We start from the raw sequence: 14,907 nt of genomic DNA on the forward strand, positions 1-14,907 counted from the left end.
TAACGCTAGCCCTAACCTTAAACCCTAACCATAATCTAAATCTTAACCATAAGACATTCCTAACCTTGAGACTAACCATAATACTAACCTTAACCCTAACACCAACCACAACCCTAAACCCTAATCATAATCCTAACCATAACCCTAATCCTAATGCTAGCCTAACCATAATCCTAAACCCTAACCCTAACAATAATCCTTAGCTCTAAAGCTAAAGCCTAACTCTAACCATAACCCTAAATCTAATCTGAAAGCTTAAACCTAACCCTAAACTTGATGATAATCCAAACACTAAACCTAACCCTAATGGGCTAATTGTCAACTTAACCTAGCCATAATGTTAACCCTTACCACAATCTTAACCACAAACCTAACCATAATCCAAACCCTAAACCTAACCCTAACACTAATTATTAACTTGACCCTAAAAAAGATGTTAACTTGGGACTAACAATATCCCTAGCTATGATAGAAACCCTAATTGTAACCATATTCCTAACCCTGGTCATGAACTCTAATCCTAACCTCTAACCCTAACCTTAAACCTATCCCTAATATTAACCTTAACCCTAACACCAACCCTTAACCCTATCCATGATGTAAACCCTAACATTAATCCTAACACTAACCCTTAACTATGATGTAAATCCTAATCCTCTCCCTAACCCTAACACCAATCCTTACCCTAACCATGATGTAAACCCTGACATTAATTCTAACACTAACTCTTAACCATAACCCTAACCCTAGCCATAATAATAACTGTAATAGTAACCACAAGTCTAAATTTAAAACTAACCCTAACCCTATCCTCAACCATGATGTCCAAACCATAATCCTAACCATAACTCAAAATCCCAACCCTAATTATAATCCTATCCCTAACCCTATCCAACCATAACCCTAAACCCTAACCCTAACAATAATCCTTATCCCTAACCCTATCCAACCATAACCCTAAACCCTAACCCTAACAATAATCCTTATCTCTAACCCTAAAACCTAATCCCAACTCTAAACCCTTACAATAATCCTAATCCTAAACTTAAACCTAACCCAAACCCAAACCCTAACTATGATATATTTATGTTAACCTCAATCTTAATCTTAAGCCCTAACCCTAAGCCTAACTATGATACTAACCCTAACCCTAACCATGATGTAAACCCTAACCTTAATATTAATCTTAACCCCTAATCCTAACCATGATCCTAACCATAACCCTAATTGTGATGTAAATTCTAACCCTAAGCCTAACCCTAATCATGATGTTAACACTGACCCTAACCCTAACCCTAACCTTGACCCTAGCCATGGTGTAAACCTTAACTTTAGCCACAATCCTAACAATAACCCTAACCCTAAGCCTGATCATAATCTTAATCCAAACCCCAACTCCAACCATAACCCTAACCCTAATCACAATCCTAACCTTAACCCAAATGCTAATGCTAGCCTAACCATAATCTTAAACCCTAATCACAATCGTAACCTTAACCCTAACCCTAAATTTAACCCTAACCCTAAATTTAACCCTAATAATTAACCTTAACTCTAACCATAAATTTAACCCTAATATTAAACCGTAACCATAACCCTAACGCTAACCATAATCCTAAACCAAAACCAAACCCTAACATTGATGCTAACCCTAACTATGATATAAACCCTAACCATTATCATAACCATGTCCCTAATCATAACCCTAACCCAAACTATGATGTAAACATTATCCCCAACCATAACACTAACCTTAACCCTAACACTAACCATAACCATAATACTTGCCATTAAATAAAGTTTAATATATCTTAGATTTTAGTATTTGCTTTGATCTTGCAACACATATATAATTTTTGAAAATAGTCTAAATACATATATTAAATTTCACATTTCTCTACATAATGATATAATAATATTATAGCATAATTTATTTTGATAAAAAGATACTATATAATTATATATTGATTTATTTTATGTTTTCCATGTTACGCGACACCACTAGTACTAGCATATATACCTTAAATTTTAATTTAATCTATATAAAGTACGTCAAGAGATATCCTTCTCGAGGCACCTATTTTTAATCAAGTTTACACCCTAGAGTAAAATAGGAGCCTAGAGAAGCTTTATATAGATTAAATTAAAATTTAAGGTGTATATGCTAGTTTAATGTTAATTATATCTTCACTTCCACTGGTCACTCACTTTAAGTTTAACTCATTTTTCTATAACTTCATAATTATCTCAATATAATATTATTAATTATGGGAGATTGAAAGTGTCTCTATACTAGTATACCTATACTAGTATACCTATTTTTAGAGAAATATAGATAAAGTATGCTGAAAGATATCATATTTGTTCATTATTTCACTTAAAAATTATTATATTATAGTTAATATTATTATTAGTAGTATTTACTATGTTTTAGTTTTCTTTTCAAACTATTTTGAATCTCTAGGTATATAATTATATATTTAAGTTACAGTTTAAGATTTAAAAATAAATTGTTCTTAGTATTTAATACATTTTATTAATAATAATTAATCACCAAACCCTCTAAATATTGAATAAAATATCACTATCACATATTATCAAAATTATAATTACTCAAATGCATATTTTTCTTATTAATATAACTTTGAAATAATAAAAAATTTAAACTATGTAAAATTAATTCAATAAATATATCTAATTTAATGTTAACTATAAATGTAATTGAATCCTAAATTCAATTAATCCTAATTATTATTATATTATTATTATATTTATTTTCTCATCTAATAATATAAAGGATGTGATAATATAATAATAATAATTAGTCTTAATAGATTAGAGTTTAATAGAAATATAAAAAATATAGTAATATCTTAATAAAAATTTAATATTGGTTACAATATCATAATATAATAATAATTTAATATTAATTATAATATAATAATATAAAGGATGGAGATAGATTAAACTCTTAAAAAATCTATTAAGACTACTACTACTTATCATATTATTAATATGATGGAGATATAATAATAGTTTAATATGAATAGAATATCATAATATTATAATAATTTAATATTAATTATTATATAATAAAATTTTAAGTAGAAAAATGAACAGATATGATATTTTTAATCCATTTTACTTATATTCCAAAAAAAAAAATGGTAATTTATTATATTTAATTAATTTTGCATAATATTTAAAAGAAATGGTAATTTATTATATTTAATTAATTTTGCATAATATTTAAAAAAAAAGCTAATTTATTATATTTAATTAATTTTGCATAATATTTAAAAAAAAAGCTAATTCATTATATTTAATTAATTTTGCATAATATTTTTTAAAAAAAGCTAGTTTATTATATTTAATTAATTTTGCATAATATTAAAAAAAAAAATGCTAATTTATTATATTTAATTAATTTTGCATAATATTAAAAAAAAAAAGCTAATTTATTATATTTAATTAATTTTGTATAATATTTTTCAATGGGGAAGTAACTTAGGTAACTAGTGATCATTTTTTATAGAATGACATGCACATGGTGCATGTGAATGCTCTGTAGACCCGGCCAAGATAATTGAATCTTTTCTATTTTTATTCTGAAAAAATGTAATTAAAGCAGAGATTAGCACGTTCCCTATTATCCGGCAGTTAGGTCCTCAAGGTGGATGCCTTAAACACGAAGTTCTCAACCCTAAATTCCACTAAACATCAGTATATTTTAAAATGAAAAAGTACCATCGGCTTATCACAATTTTTTTCGGTAACTGTTTGCAGCCCCATAAAATCTAGATCTGGTTTGGTATGGATCCAATAGAAGTCTTTGCTGAATGTGATCTTTCTCAGAATCCGTATAGATGACATCGGCTTGCTTTTTCTGGAAATGGTCCTGCACAAGTCATGCTAGTTTCCATTCAGGTAAATAGAACTACCCAATATTATTTGGATTTTCCTTTTTAATGATGATGATGATTGACGACTGGAGGCTCTTTCCGGTATTATTTCTACATATAACTCTAATTGAAGGTCTCTTTAAGGTGGGTAAAGCACATGAAGCTCTTGGGTTAGGTGGCAGCTCAGTTATATTTCTTCTGAAATGCCCATATTTCATTTACTTTACCCACCTTGCAGAGACCATTAATTAGTTTTACATAGAGTCACAGCGAAAATAATATCAGGCGGTCGTTTTCTCAATACCCATGTCCTCATTTCATAGATTTCGAAGGGCTAAGGAATGAACGAAAGCTACAAAATTATATGATTGTTTTCCATACCCATGGCTGCAATGGCTTTTGTAAGGCCAAACTAATTAGATGAAGCCCATAGGCATAATCTATTGTTCTTGAAGGAGGGGACTATTGATGTGGACAAATTACTATCAGGAATATATCACTATAATATCGGAGGTGGGGAAGTTGCTGATACATCGGTAAGGGGCTTTTTTTGCAGCCAAAAACAAGCAAGGTGAGTATCAAAACGTTTTCTTTGGGCTGATTGATCATGCAGTGTGAACAGGAAGTCAATATCAAAATTTGAAATAGTGTCCTCAAATTTTGTTTTATTACTAAGAAAGGGAGTAGCAATGTATAATAGAATACAGTCATAAGTATATGCAACTGTACTACACGAGGGGGGAGGATGCTCATACATTGCCCAAGTGACTTGATGTCTACTTACAGAAAAGAGGAGAGTATTGATACAACTTTTTATTGTAAGCAAATGACATTGTAGTACTTGAGAGAGGTAGGATGCTAATACATTATTCAAGGGACTTGACTTGCTTGCAGTGCAGATTGGCAAAGCCTTGGTGTGCATGAAGTTATAACAGGAGAGTGGAGGGGATGCGAAGTCATACTGGGCCCTGGGGACCTGGTCCTGAAAACCTAGTTCTGACCATGCAAGAGGGAGGATGAGGCACACAAACCTTTAACTTGCAACCCAAAGCCAACTTTCGGAGTGGCAAGGCTTTCGGTTTGGTTAATGCTTAATAAATCACCCGTTGCTCACAATTGCCATCTCTATAGGAAGTTTTAAATTGGTGAAATGAAGATATAAGGCCCCCCTGCGCCTCAAAAACCACTGCAGAAACTGACACAGTGTGCAGGAAAATAGATAATAGATATCTTTCTGTTAAGGGATATAATCTGAGTACATAATGGTCTCATACTAGCTACCCACAACCTATATACTCAAGCTGGAAACTAACGTTACTGAAAAACAAACTAGACAACTAAAAACAAGCCTGAAGGCATACATGAGATCTTCTGATATACAAAGTGAGGCTAGCAGTTGTAAAGTTTTAAAAAATATTATTGAACATATCAGTTGTACTATAAAACTAAATACAATGTCCTAAGAGGGCTCCTCCTCAGCAGCCATCCTTTGGGCTCCCCTCAGCACCATTGGGGCCATTAAATCTGAGCCTGCCTCATGATGCTGCACCTGCAGTTGTAGCTCAGCCTGTTTCCCATCTCAAACACCAGCACTACTTTCAAGCTCAGAAAAGGAAAGGCCTTACTTCTTGTTCCAATCTTTCTAATTATCTCTGGTTCTTGAAGACATCTTGGATTTTATCCAGAATTGCTTTAGGTAGATTATGCAACCTTTTCAATTCTACTCACAGCTTTACAGGTACGCTCAGAATCACACTTAGGTCCTTGAGATTTAAATTACCAGCATCACCCTCAACATCATCAATTTAATCTTTCTAGTCCATCTCAAAGGTTTGCTTGACGTTTACTTTACACCATTTGTCCAACCCCTAACAACAGATAGTTAAACAGTTGAGTACGGGATGGGCAAAGACTCAGTGCTCAGTAGCTCAGGAGCATGATCAACCATTATAACCTTCAAACCTTTAAATATTCACCAGATTGGTGTACTGCTTTCTTGTTGCCTGAATTGGTCTGTCACTGTACACAAAGGCTTCTGGATGACAGGGACCTCCTTTCTGCGTAGGAAATTGATAGAACATTCCTCCATAGAAGCTTTGTCCTTCAATTTCTTCAACTTTTATATAAATATAATTTCCTTTCTGCAAAGTATCTTTTCTAAGATTGACTCTTAACAGTTGTTCATTAATGACACTCTGGGAAGAGGAAATGTGTCTAGGATGTCTGGCCATCCTCGCGATGGACAGATATGTCTGAGATGTTCCTTGACTGCCCCAGAGTCATGTCCCCCTTTTCTGAATTAAGATAATTAATAATATAATTTAAGTTGGGTTCAGTAATCTCTAAGTTTAAGGCAACCAAATAATATTATTATAATTAAAATAAAAAGTGTTTTTTTAAACATTAATTTTAAAATTCTTAAAAAAAATTAAAAAAGATAGATGAATAAAATAAAAGTTTATTTAAATACTTGGAGGGAAATTTAGGACCCAAGGTCCCAATTTGACAAGGTATATCGAGGAGGCACGAATCTTCACTTGATGATCATTGAAGGTATCATTTGCATACTACTTACAGATTTGAGCAGTTGTTCAATCTAGGGCTTCCAAGGATGAAAACCCTAGGCGTGTTAGAATTCTACAGGACAAAAACCCTTTTGGAATTCATCACATTGGATCAAGGATAAAATCCCTTGTTTCCAATCTGGATTGTTACAGATTCCCAGGTTTCAAGCATATTCCAGCAGTGATCTACTGTGAGTTGCAAACAAAATTCTTTTTGTTTGGTTGTTAAGCTATTCCAGCATTGCAAAACTCATACCAGCAAGAAAGGAGGGCATCAAATAGTCAGATCTGAGCATTTCCATCCTACCATACATTGTCCAAGTGGTTGTGCAACATAGTTGACCAGCACCATACAGTTATAGACAAGGATAAAATCTGAAAACTGCATTTTCTAAGGTTTAAACAGCAGCAAATTTTTTTTAAATTTTTTTCCAGCAACTGTATTGCAGCAGAAAAAATAATATTAATTTTTTCAGCAACTGTATTGCAGCAGAAAATAATATTAATTTTCTCAGCAACTGTATTGCAGCAGGAGCATTCACAGATGTTTATACAACAGAAAAAACTATACCCATAGAGCCATACGACTGCTACGGTGAGTGGTAATTTTGTAAAGTTCAGAAAATTGCATTTTGACATTGTAAACAGTTGTTCTTACTTTTCTAGAATAAAATAAATTATTTTGAAAGGGGTTCCAGCTATTTTCTATTCCTAGGGTTTATTGTAAATTTTCTACAGCACTCAGGGTTTACTCCAAAAATCATAAATTTAATTTCAGAAGCAAAAATAAGTCATTTTGAGAGGTTTCAAGCAAATTTCTGCTTATCTAGGGTTTACTCTTAAGTTTTGCAGTAGTTGGGGTTTAATTTGGAAATCAGAAAATTATATTTTTGAATTAAACACTTACTGTTTCATTCTAGTTTGATGAAAAATCATAAAGGAATAAGAAATTTATATTTTCAGAGTTAAATATTGGTTGGCACATTCCATTTTCATTTGAAAATTTAGAAACAAAAATCAGGGTTTGTCATTAAAATAATTAAGGGACATTGCAGGGATGGCCAGAGATCTTGAATGGCAAACAACATTCTTACATTGTTTAAAAATAAAAAGAGACCTTCATCTTATTAAAAAAGTGTCTGTTTCTTTCTCTTTTTCTTCCTGAAGAATCAGTCCTTTCTCCCATACCGATGGTCATACTCATATCTCCTGGAGCTTTGTTCATATTTATCTATGACTTTAGGGCTGCAGTTGCACTTCCACTTAACAGCGAAAGTGACAGCTGCAGCAGTAAGTTCAAGTTAGGGTCAGTGCCACTGATATTAATATTATTACCTGCATTAGTGTTGCTGTTGCAGTTGTTGGCCTTGCTGTTCATGTTAATATTATTACCGATGGGGTGTGTAAGCTGGTCAAACCAGTCAGCATGGTTGTGCTGGACTGACCATATTGAGGCATTCCCATGGATTCTCTGCCTTGCACTCGATACATACACAGAATTTCAAAATATATGCCCACAGCTATTACAATACTATGTTTCAGCTATATGATAACTTAAACAAAGAATGCCATTTTAGAGTTGCTTCGCTACTACATTTCAAAATAACATTTTTTGTTTTTTGATCGGTAAAATATTGATTTATTTTGTTAGAGATCATGATTTAAGCCTGGCCCAAACCAGGTGGGTTACATCCAGGGAGCCACCTCCCCGAAAAGACAAGGCACCAAAGTGCAAGAACCCATAAACAGGTTTACAGATCAAATCTGTGATTTAAATTTACCCGTCATGTGAACGAAGAAGCATATTGAACGACCCTTCTTCCTTAACTCTTTTGTCCCTCTTCCTCATCGCCACTTGCCAACCTTTCTCCTGATATCCTACTCCCTGCAACACCTCTTTCGATTCTCCCTTGGAAGATCTCTCCCCCACATCCATGCTCTGTGAACAAACTTGTTTGGCCTCTATCTTCTCCGCAGAGCATAAACCTGCACTATTTCTATTTTTACTTCTAGTCTCATCCCCTCTTGAAGCCTTAGTCATTTCCGGCTCCAAACCCTTCTGTACCTGAGTAGCATCTTTTCTTTTTACAACCTTGGAGGTTTCAGCTTCTTTCTCCTTTCCTTTAAGATTCTTTGGTGTTTCTACTTCTTTCTCCATCAAGTAATGATGGAGGGAAACCTCCCTCCACCAAGTTGCCTGTTTGTGCTGCATCCTCTTGGCCCACTTCACCGCCACATGCTCTGTTTGAAAGCAACTTCTGCATCTGAATGGTATTCCTTCGAAGTCTACAGGTTTCAGCCAGCATCCATTTGCAAACCCCAGGGTCTTGCCTGTGGGAGTCTTCTTATCATTGTAGCTTGTATTTATGCAAACGCATTGAGATAAAGTGCCATCATGCATTGTTTACATGGAATCTTGAGACCCCACTTTGATTGGAAAAAAACACAGTCAAACAGCAAAATTGGAAAAAATTATCAACAGGACAAACCTCCCCATAATGCTGAAAAGGGAGAGGGACAGGTACACTTAAAAGAATGGCCAACAAGAACTGCATGATGAAGAACCAGGAACAAGCAGCAACAGATGTAGGCTCTGATACCATGAAGAAGATTTTTTGGAGGGTTTCAAATTTGACAAATTTTATATGGAAATGGGGGTTTTGGGGCGTTCTAAGCTCAACGGTGAGATTCGTTTGAGCCCAAAATGATCAGAAACAAAACAGCTACCCCAGATCCAATAAAAAATTCTGAAAAAGCTGTTGCTGCTTGTTCCTGATTTTTCAGAAGATTTTTTGGAGGAGGGTTTCAAGTTTTTTCAGAATTTTTTATTGAATCTAGGGTAGCTGTTTTGTTTCTGATCATTTTGGGCTCAAACGGACCTCACCGTTGAGCTCAGAAAGCCCCAAAACCCCCATTTCCATATAAAATTTGTCAAATTTGAAACCCTCCTCCAAAAAATCTTCTTCATGGTATCAAAGCCTACATCTTTTGTTGCTTGTTGCTGTTTGACTATTTTTTTCCAGTACAAGAGGTGCAAGATTTCATGTAAACAATGCATGATGGCACTTTATCTCAGTGCGTTTGCATAAATACAAGCTACAATGATAAGAAGACTGGAAATAGAAACGAGAACCAAAATAGAGACATCCTACCTAGAGAAGAGATCCCAGGATCTGAAACAACCAAGATATCCATCAGAGTGCTGAAAAACAAAAAACTGAATAAAATATGCATGGAGCAGAATCTGGAAATAAAACTCATATGGCTGGAAAGTGCACAGAACAATCTTTCCAACGATATAAAGTGTTCAAAACGAAGTTCAGATGCTCATTTTATGGCTCCCGGAGTGCAAAAAAGAGACCCCACTTTGACTGGAAAAAAACACAGTCAAACAGCAAAATTGGAAAAAATTATCAACATGACGAGGTCCGGCTTGGAACCAGCTTTTCGACGCCTATTCGTTTTCAAAAAAACGACTTCGTATGCCCAAGATATGGCCAAAAGAAAAAAAACCTCTTTTTGGGCATAAAAAGGGTAAAAAAAAAAAATTTAATTTTTTTTGTTTTTTTGACGAAAATTTTCTGACGCATTTGCAGGTACGGCGGATTTTTGTGCCTTGTAAATCGTGCCAATGAAAAATTCATGGCATAGATGCACTTGTCATCGAAATAGGCATAAAAAGGGTAAACTTTTTTTTTTTAAAAAAATTATTTTATTTTTTGACGAAAATTTTCTGACGCATTTGCAGGTACAGCCGTACAGATTTTTGTGCCTTGTAAAGCGTGCCAATGAAAAAATCATGGCACAGATGCACTTGTCACCGAAATAGGTCGAATTATATATCAAAATGAATGGAAATGCCCTTCGGAAGCCAACGGTGAGGTCTGTTTTGGCCCAAACTGCTCTGATTTTTTAAAATAATTTTTTTGGACGAATTTCTCGAAATTCGTGCAAAAAAAGAGGGAAAACCAAAGAAAAAATTTCAGAACCCAAATATGACAAATTTTATATGGAAATGGGGGTTTTGGGGCGTTTTGAGCGCGACGGTGAGGCCCATTTGAGCTCAAAATGATCAGAAACAAAACAGCTACCCCAGATCCAATAAAAAATTTTGAAAAAACTTGAAACCCTCCAAAAAATCTTCTTATAAATCAGAAATTGTTTGGAATCACTATCTGGATAATTATTTGATTTAAATAATCAAAAATCTGCTTGGTACGATTCTGATTTGGCTGTGTCTGAACATTTATTTCCAGTACTCTTTTCATGTGTACTTGTTCTTCAATTATTACTTGTTGAAAAACTATCAAAAACACAAAAATAAACAAACCTTCTGCAATTTCTGTCTATTCTCTAAAACCATTAAAGGAAACATAGGAAAATATAGTTTATTAATTTAAAAACTATAGCAGATCAGCAAGGGGATCCATCAGGGATCTTTCAGTGGTATCAGAGCGATTCAAACTTATTTTGTGAATTTGCAAATTTATTATGTTCTAGAGAATTTGCAAATTCATGGTATCAGAGCCTACATCTGTTGCTGCTTGTTCCTGGTTCTTCGTCATGCAGTTCTTGTTGGCCGTTCTTTTAAGTGTACCTGTCCCTCTCCCTTTTCAGCATTATGGGGAGGTTTGTTCTGTTGGTAATTTTTTCCAATTTTGCTGTTTGATTGTGTTTTTTTCCAGTCAAAGTGGGGTCTCAAGATTCCATGTAAACAATGCATGATGGCACTTTATCTTGGTTGAGATGGACATGACGAACACTAGCGGAATTTGATAATTCCGCTAGTGTTCATCATGTCCATCTCAACCAAGATGCGAGTGTAGGTTGTATGAGAGAAATCTAATGTACCCTCATCCACCCCCAGAAATTTGCCTAAAGTATCATCAATAGCTTCAAAACAAGAAACAAACCAGTACTATAACAAGAGATTTGGGAGTCTTACCTGCTAGTGTGCGTTTTATCACCCACCGAACACAAAATAAAATGTCCAAGGACACTCTATCCTCTCTTGATCAAAATCACTACATATGCTAAGATTGCATGAAGATCATACGGCGACTCCAAGGTTTATATGTGCGAACAAGTGGCTTTATGTTGGATATAGCATACTTGGTGATGTTTGCTGAAACTGCAAGGGGACTTATGCTTAACTTATGTGATTCACAAATGAGGATGTAGACATATTTGACAATAGATTTTATCTTTTTTTTTGGAATTTCAATCGTGGATTTCGAAAAAAAACTGAAAAAAGGGGAAGGGTTATGAATATGTTGGGCTACCACATAGAGGTAGAGCTGGAAGAGGGCCCAGAGAGATAAAGGTTTGTGATTCTTATGAAATATTGCACCACCCACCTAAACGACACTATAGACTGGTCAACGATACTTTCACGATGCACATCACCAGGATTCTACAAGGTGGGATCCATCAAAGATTGTCCCTGGAGGCACAAGAACTTGTCAAACAATATGGTGCGTGGTTTATTCAATTTCCCAAATTCACATATATAAGGATCCAAGGATGTCCTTCTCCTCCTTATATGTTGCCACGTTATCCCATAGACAGGATAGTACTTCTCGAAGTGACAAGACAATTGTTAGCATGTACCAGATCCTTGAGGTGCATACATGGAGCTGTCATCACTAATTCCATTTCACTTGGGAATTCAATAGAAGTTTGCCCTTCCCTTCAAATAGCTGAAAGTGTTGAGCTAGAATTATCTCTCTATTTGTTTACACCATTTGCTTCTACAGATAACTTTGATCCCTATGGTATTGTAGAAGAAATGGCTGGAAGGAAGCATAGGCATGTGTTCCAAGTAGAAGATTTTTGGATGAATGCACAAGATGATTTCGAGATAAAGAAGAAGATGCACTCCCGACTGCCTCTTGAGAAGGAAGATAAAGAAATAAAGATTATTGGAATGAAAAGGAAGTCACAGTTATGAGGGAATTAATGAATCAAGTTTTAACTTGCACACGAAGATGGGTAGATATTCAACATCAGAAATTGAAGGAGCAAGATGTGACAATGACAGTCAATTTGGAGACAAGGACAAAAGAAGAAGAAAGTTCAAGTGTCAGTGAAAACACCTCTCATTCCAAAGGATCAAAAAGGAAGAATGAACAAGGAAAGAAGGAGACTTCCAAGAAGAAGCAAAAGACAAATTTTGATTAGCCTCCTAGTGCGCTTCTTCTAGACATGAGAAATAAAATCAAGGCAAAGATCAAAGGAAAGATGAAGGCAGGATTCACGAAGTAGATGAATCAATAGAGTCTACTATACAAAATGACAGAAATGATAGGCAAGATAAAAGAAAAATGCCACAAGAATCATCAAATCGAGCCCTTCATATCCAGATTTGTGATGATGAAGAACAAGGAGACAATAATGAAGTAACTTCCTCCCTAGGAATGAACTATTGCTCGAAGAAGTGCAAGTAAGAGAAGGAAGATATTCTATCTCTGGATGGCTCAAAGAGAGGCTTACCAAAGAAGTAATAGAGGAAGCAGAAGAACAAGCATTTGATTTAGAAAGTCTTCTAAACGGACGTCAAGAAGTCATTGAGAGAAGGAAAGCTCAAAAGATGTCTAAAATAATAAGAGATGATGCAGGCTCTAGAAAGATATAGATTGCCACTCCAGCGGTAGATAAATATGAAGATGAGATTATGGTAGAAGAATATGATTTGGAGACATTTGACTTAGGTCCACTCACTTCTGAGCAAGCCATGGAGGAAGCAACCGACTCAGTGAAGGTGGTCAATGAGAAGTTAAAGGCCGAAATAGAGAAGAACAAAAGGTTAGAAAAGGAGGTGAATGCATGGAGGAACTATGTTCAACAATTTCAGCAACCATTGACACATCAAAGTCCGGCAGCCACACCACCTCCGTTGCTTCTCGTAGAGTCAGTTGATCATATGGAGAAAATGAGGAACTCAACACAAGTTCTAGAGGCATGGATCAGCAAATCCTTCACAATGGCTAATGAGTTTGTAAGAAATATGATGAAAATACTTGGTAGAGCCATTCGAGTTCTTGAGATAGTTCATAACCTCATGGTGACAGTTGATGCCTTCACTGATACTAAGGACGTCACCGTTGCAGTATTGCAAGCAATAAGGAAAGCACCTAGATAGATACTGGCACAAGAAGGGGTAATTAGAAAAGAATCAACTCCTAATCTGTTATAGTGGTCGACATTGCTTCAAATGAAGAAACTCCTCTTTGAAGATGTGAGTAATAGATGTATTCAAGTCGAAGATACCGTTCATCCTTTTCATGACAAGATAATTGAGGTGATATGCATCATTCTTGACAAAAGGGCGGAAATTGAAACAGATGTGGACATTCATGAACTGGAGGGCAGGATAAAAGTTATCTTTCAGGGAGAAGGTGGACCAATCACAGAAAAATAGTTAGATCTTATGCATGCCACTATGTTCCTGTTGTCATTTTATGACACCCTTGGTCCATCAGTGAGAACCGATCAGAGATACTATCCATGGACCAACGCTGCCCCAGTTAATCAAAGAGAAAAGCAATGAAATTATGAAGTGTGAAGTGTTGTTTTGTCTGGAGGAAGTTCCTTAGTCATCAAACTCGGAACTCCGGAACCTCGAAGTTCTCAGGTTGCTAAGCCTCCATCTCTCTTCCCCTGGAACTTCGGAACCCTTCCTTTCCTTTCCTCCTCTTCAGCTCCCTGGAACTTTGGAACCCCAAGGTTCCGAAGTTCCTTTCCCTTGCCTTCTTCTAAACTCTGGAACCCCGAGGTTCCGAAGTTCTTTTCCAAAGTCTCTCGTCCCTCTTCTCCGGAACCCCAAGGTTCCGAAGTTCCTTACTTAGCCTTCCCTTTCTTTTCTCCGGAACTCCTGACCCTGAGGTTCCGAAGTTCCTCCCTTTCCTTAGCCCCTTTTTCCAGTTTTTTGGAACTTCGGAACCCCGAGGTTCCGAAGTTCCTTTGCTAAGTCTCGCCCTTACTTGTTGTCCTTCTTTGTTCTCCGGAACTTCGAGGTTCTGAAGTTCCCTTTCCTTGCCTTCTTCGGAACTCAGGAACCCCAAGGTTCCGAAGTTCCTTTCCCTTAGCCCCTTTCTTTTCTCGGAACTCTGGAACCCTGAGGTTCCGAAGTTCCTTCCTTAGCCTTTTTTCAGTTCCCCAAAACTCTGGAACCCCGAGGTTCCGAAGTTCCTTTGCTAGGTCTCCCCTTTTCCTTTTGCCTAGTCTTTTCTTCCCTTTACAGGAACCTCGAGGTTTCGAAGTTCCTTCCTTGTCTTCCCCACTTCGGGAACCCGAGTTTCTGAAGTCCTCGGACTTCCTTCCGACTTGCAACACTTCCGAATGGCGTGATCAACACTCAAAGCTTTAAATGCTCCGACGACTTTTGTGACTTGTGCACCTTATTTCGTGGAGCTACAAAGGTGCATTTAATGTTTTTGGCA

The 14,907-nt window shown here is 35.9% G+C and overlaps 1 long non-coding RNA gene across 6 annotated transcripts in view; it reads left to right on the plus strand.

The window, feature by feature from the left end:
• Nucleotides 1–3,665: 3,665 nt before the first annotated feature.
• The window catches only part of LOC131032752 (uncharacterized), a 46,597-nt gene continuing 35,355 nt past the window's right edge, over nt 3,666–14,907 (plus strand). For 5 of the 6 annotated variants that reach the window (XR_009372529.1, XR_009372527.1, XR_009372530.1 and 2 more), the window contains exons 1-2: nt 3,666–3,927; nt 6,996–7,061. This is a non-coding gene — a long non-coding RNA (uncharacterized LOC131032752). Of the gene's footprint in view, nt 3,928–6,995; nt 7,062–10,214; nt 10,641–14,907 lie in introns of those variants that run through there. The other variant, XR_009103512.2, reaches the window with a different exon arrangement.

The sequence above is a fragment of the Cryptomeria japonica genome, chromosome 5 (genome assembly GCF_030272615.1).
Source record: "Cryptomeria japonica chromosome 5, Sugi_1.0, whole genome shotgun sequence".
NCBI lineage: Eukaryota > Viridiplantae > Streptophyta > Pinopsida > Cupressales > Cupressaceae > Cryptomeria > Cryptomeria japonica.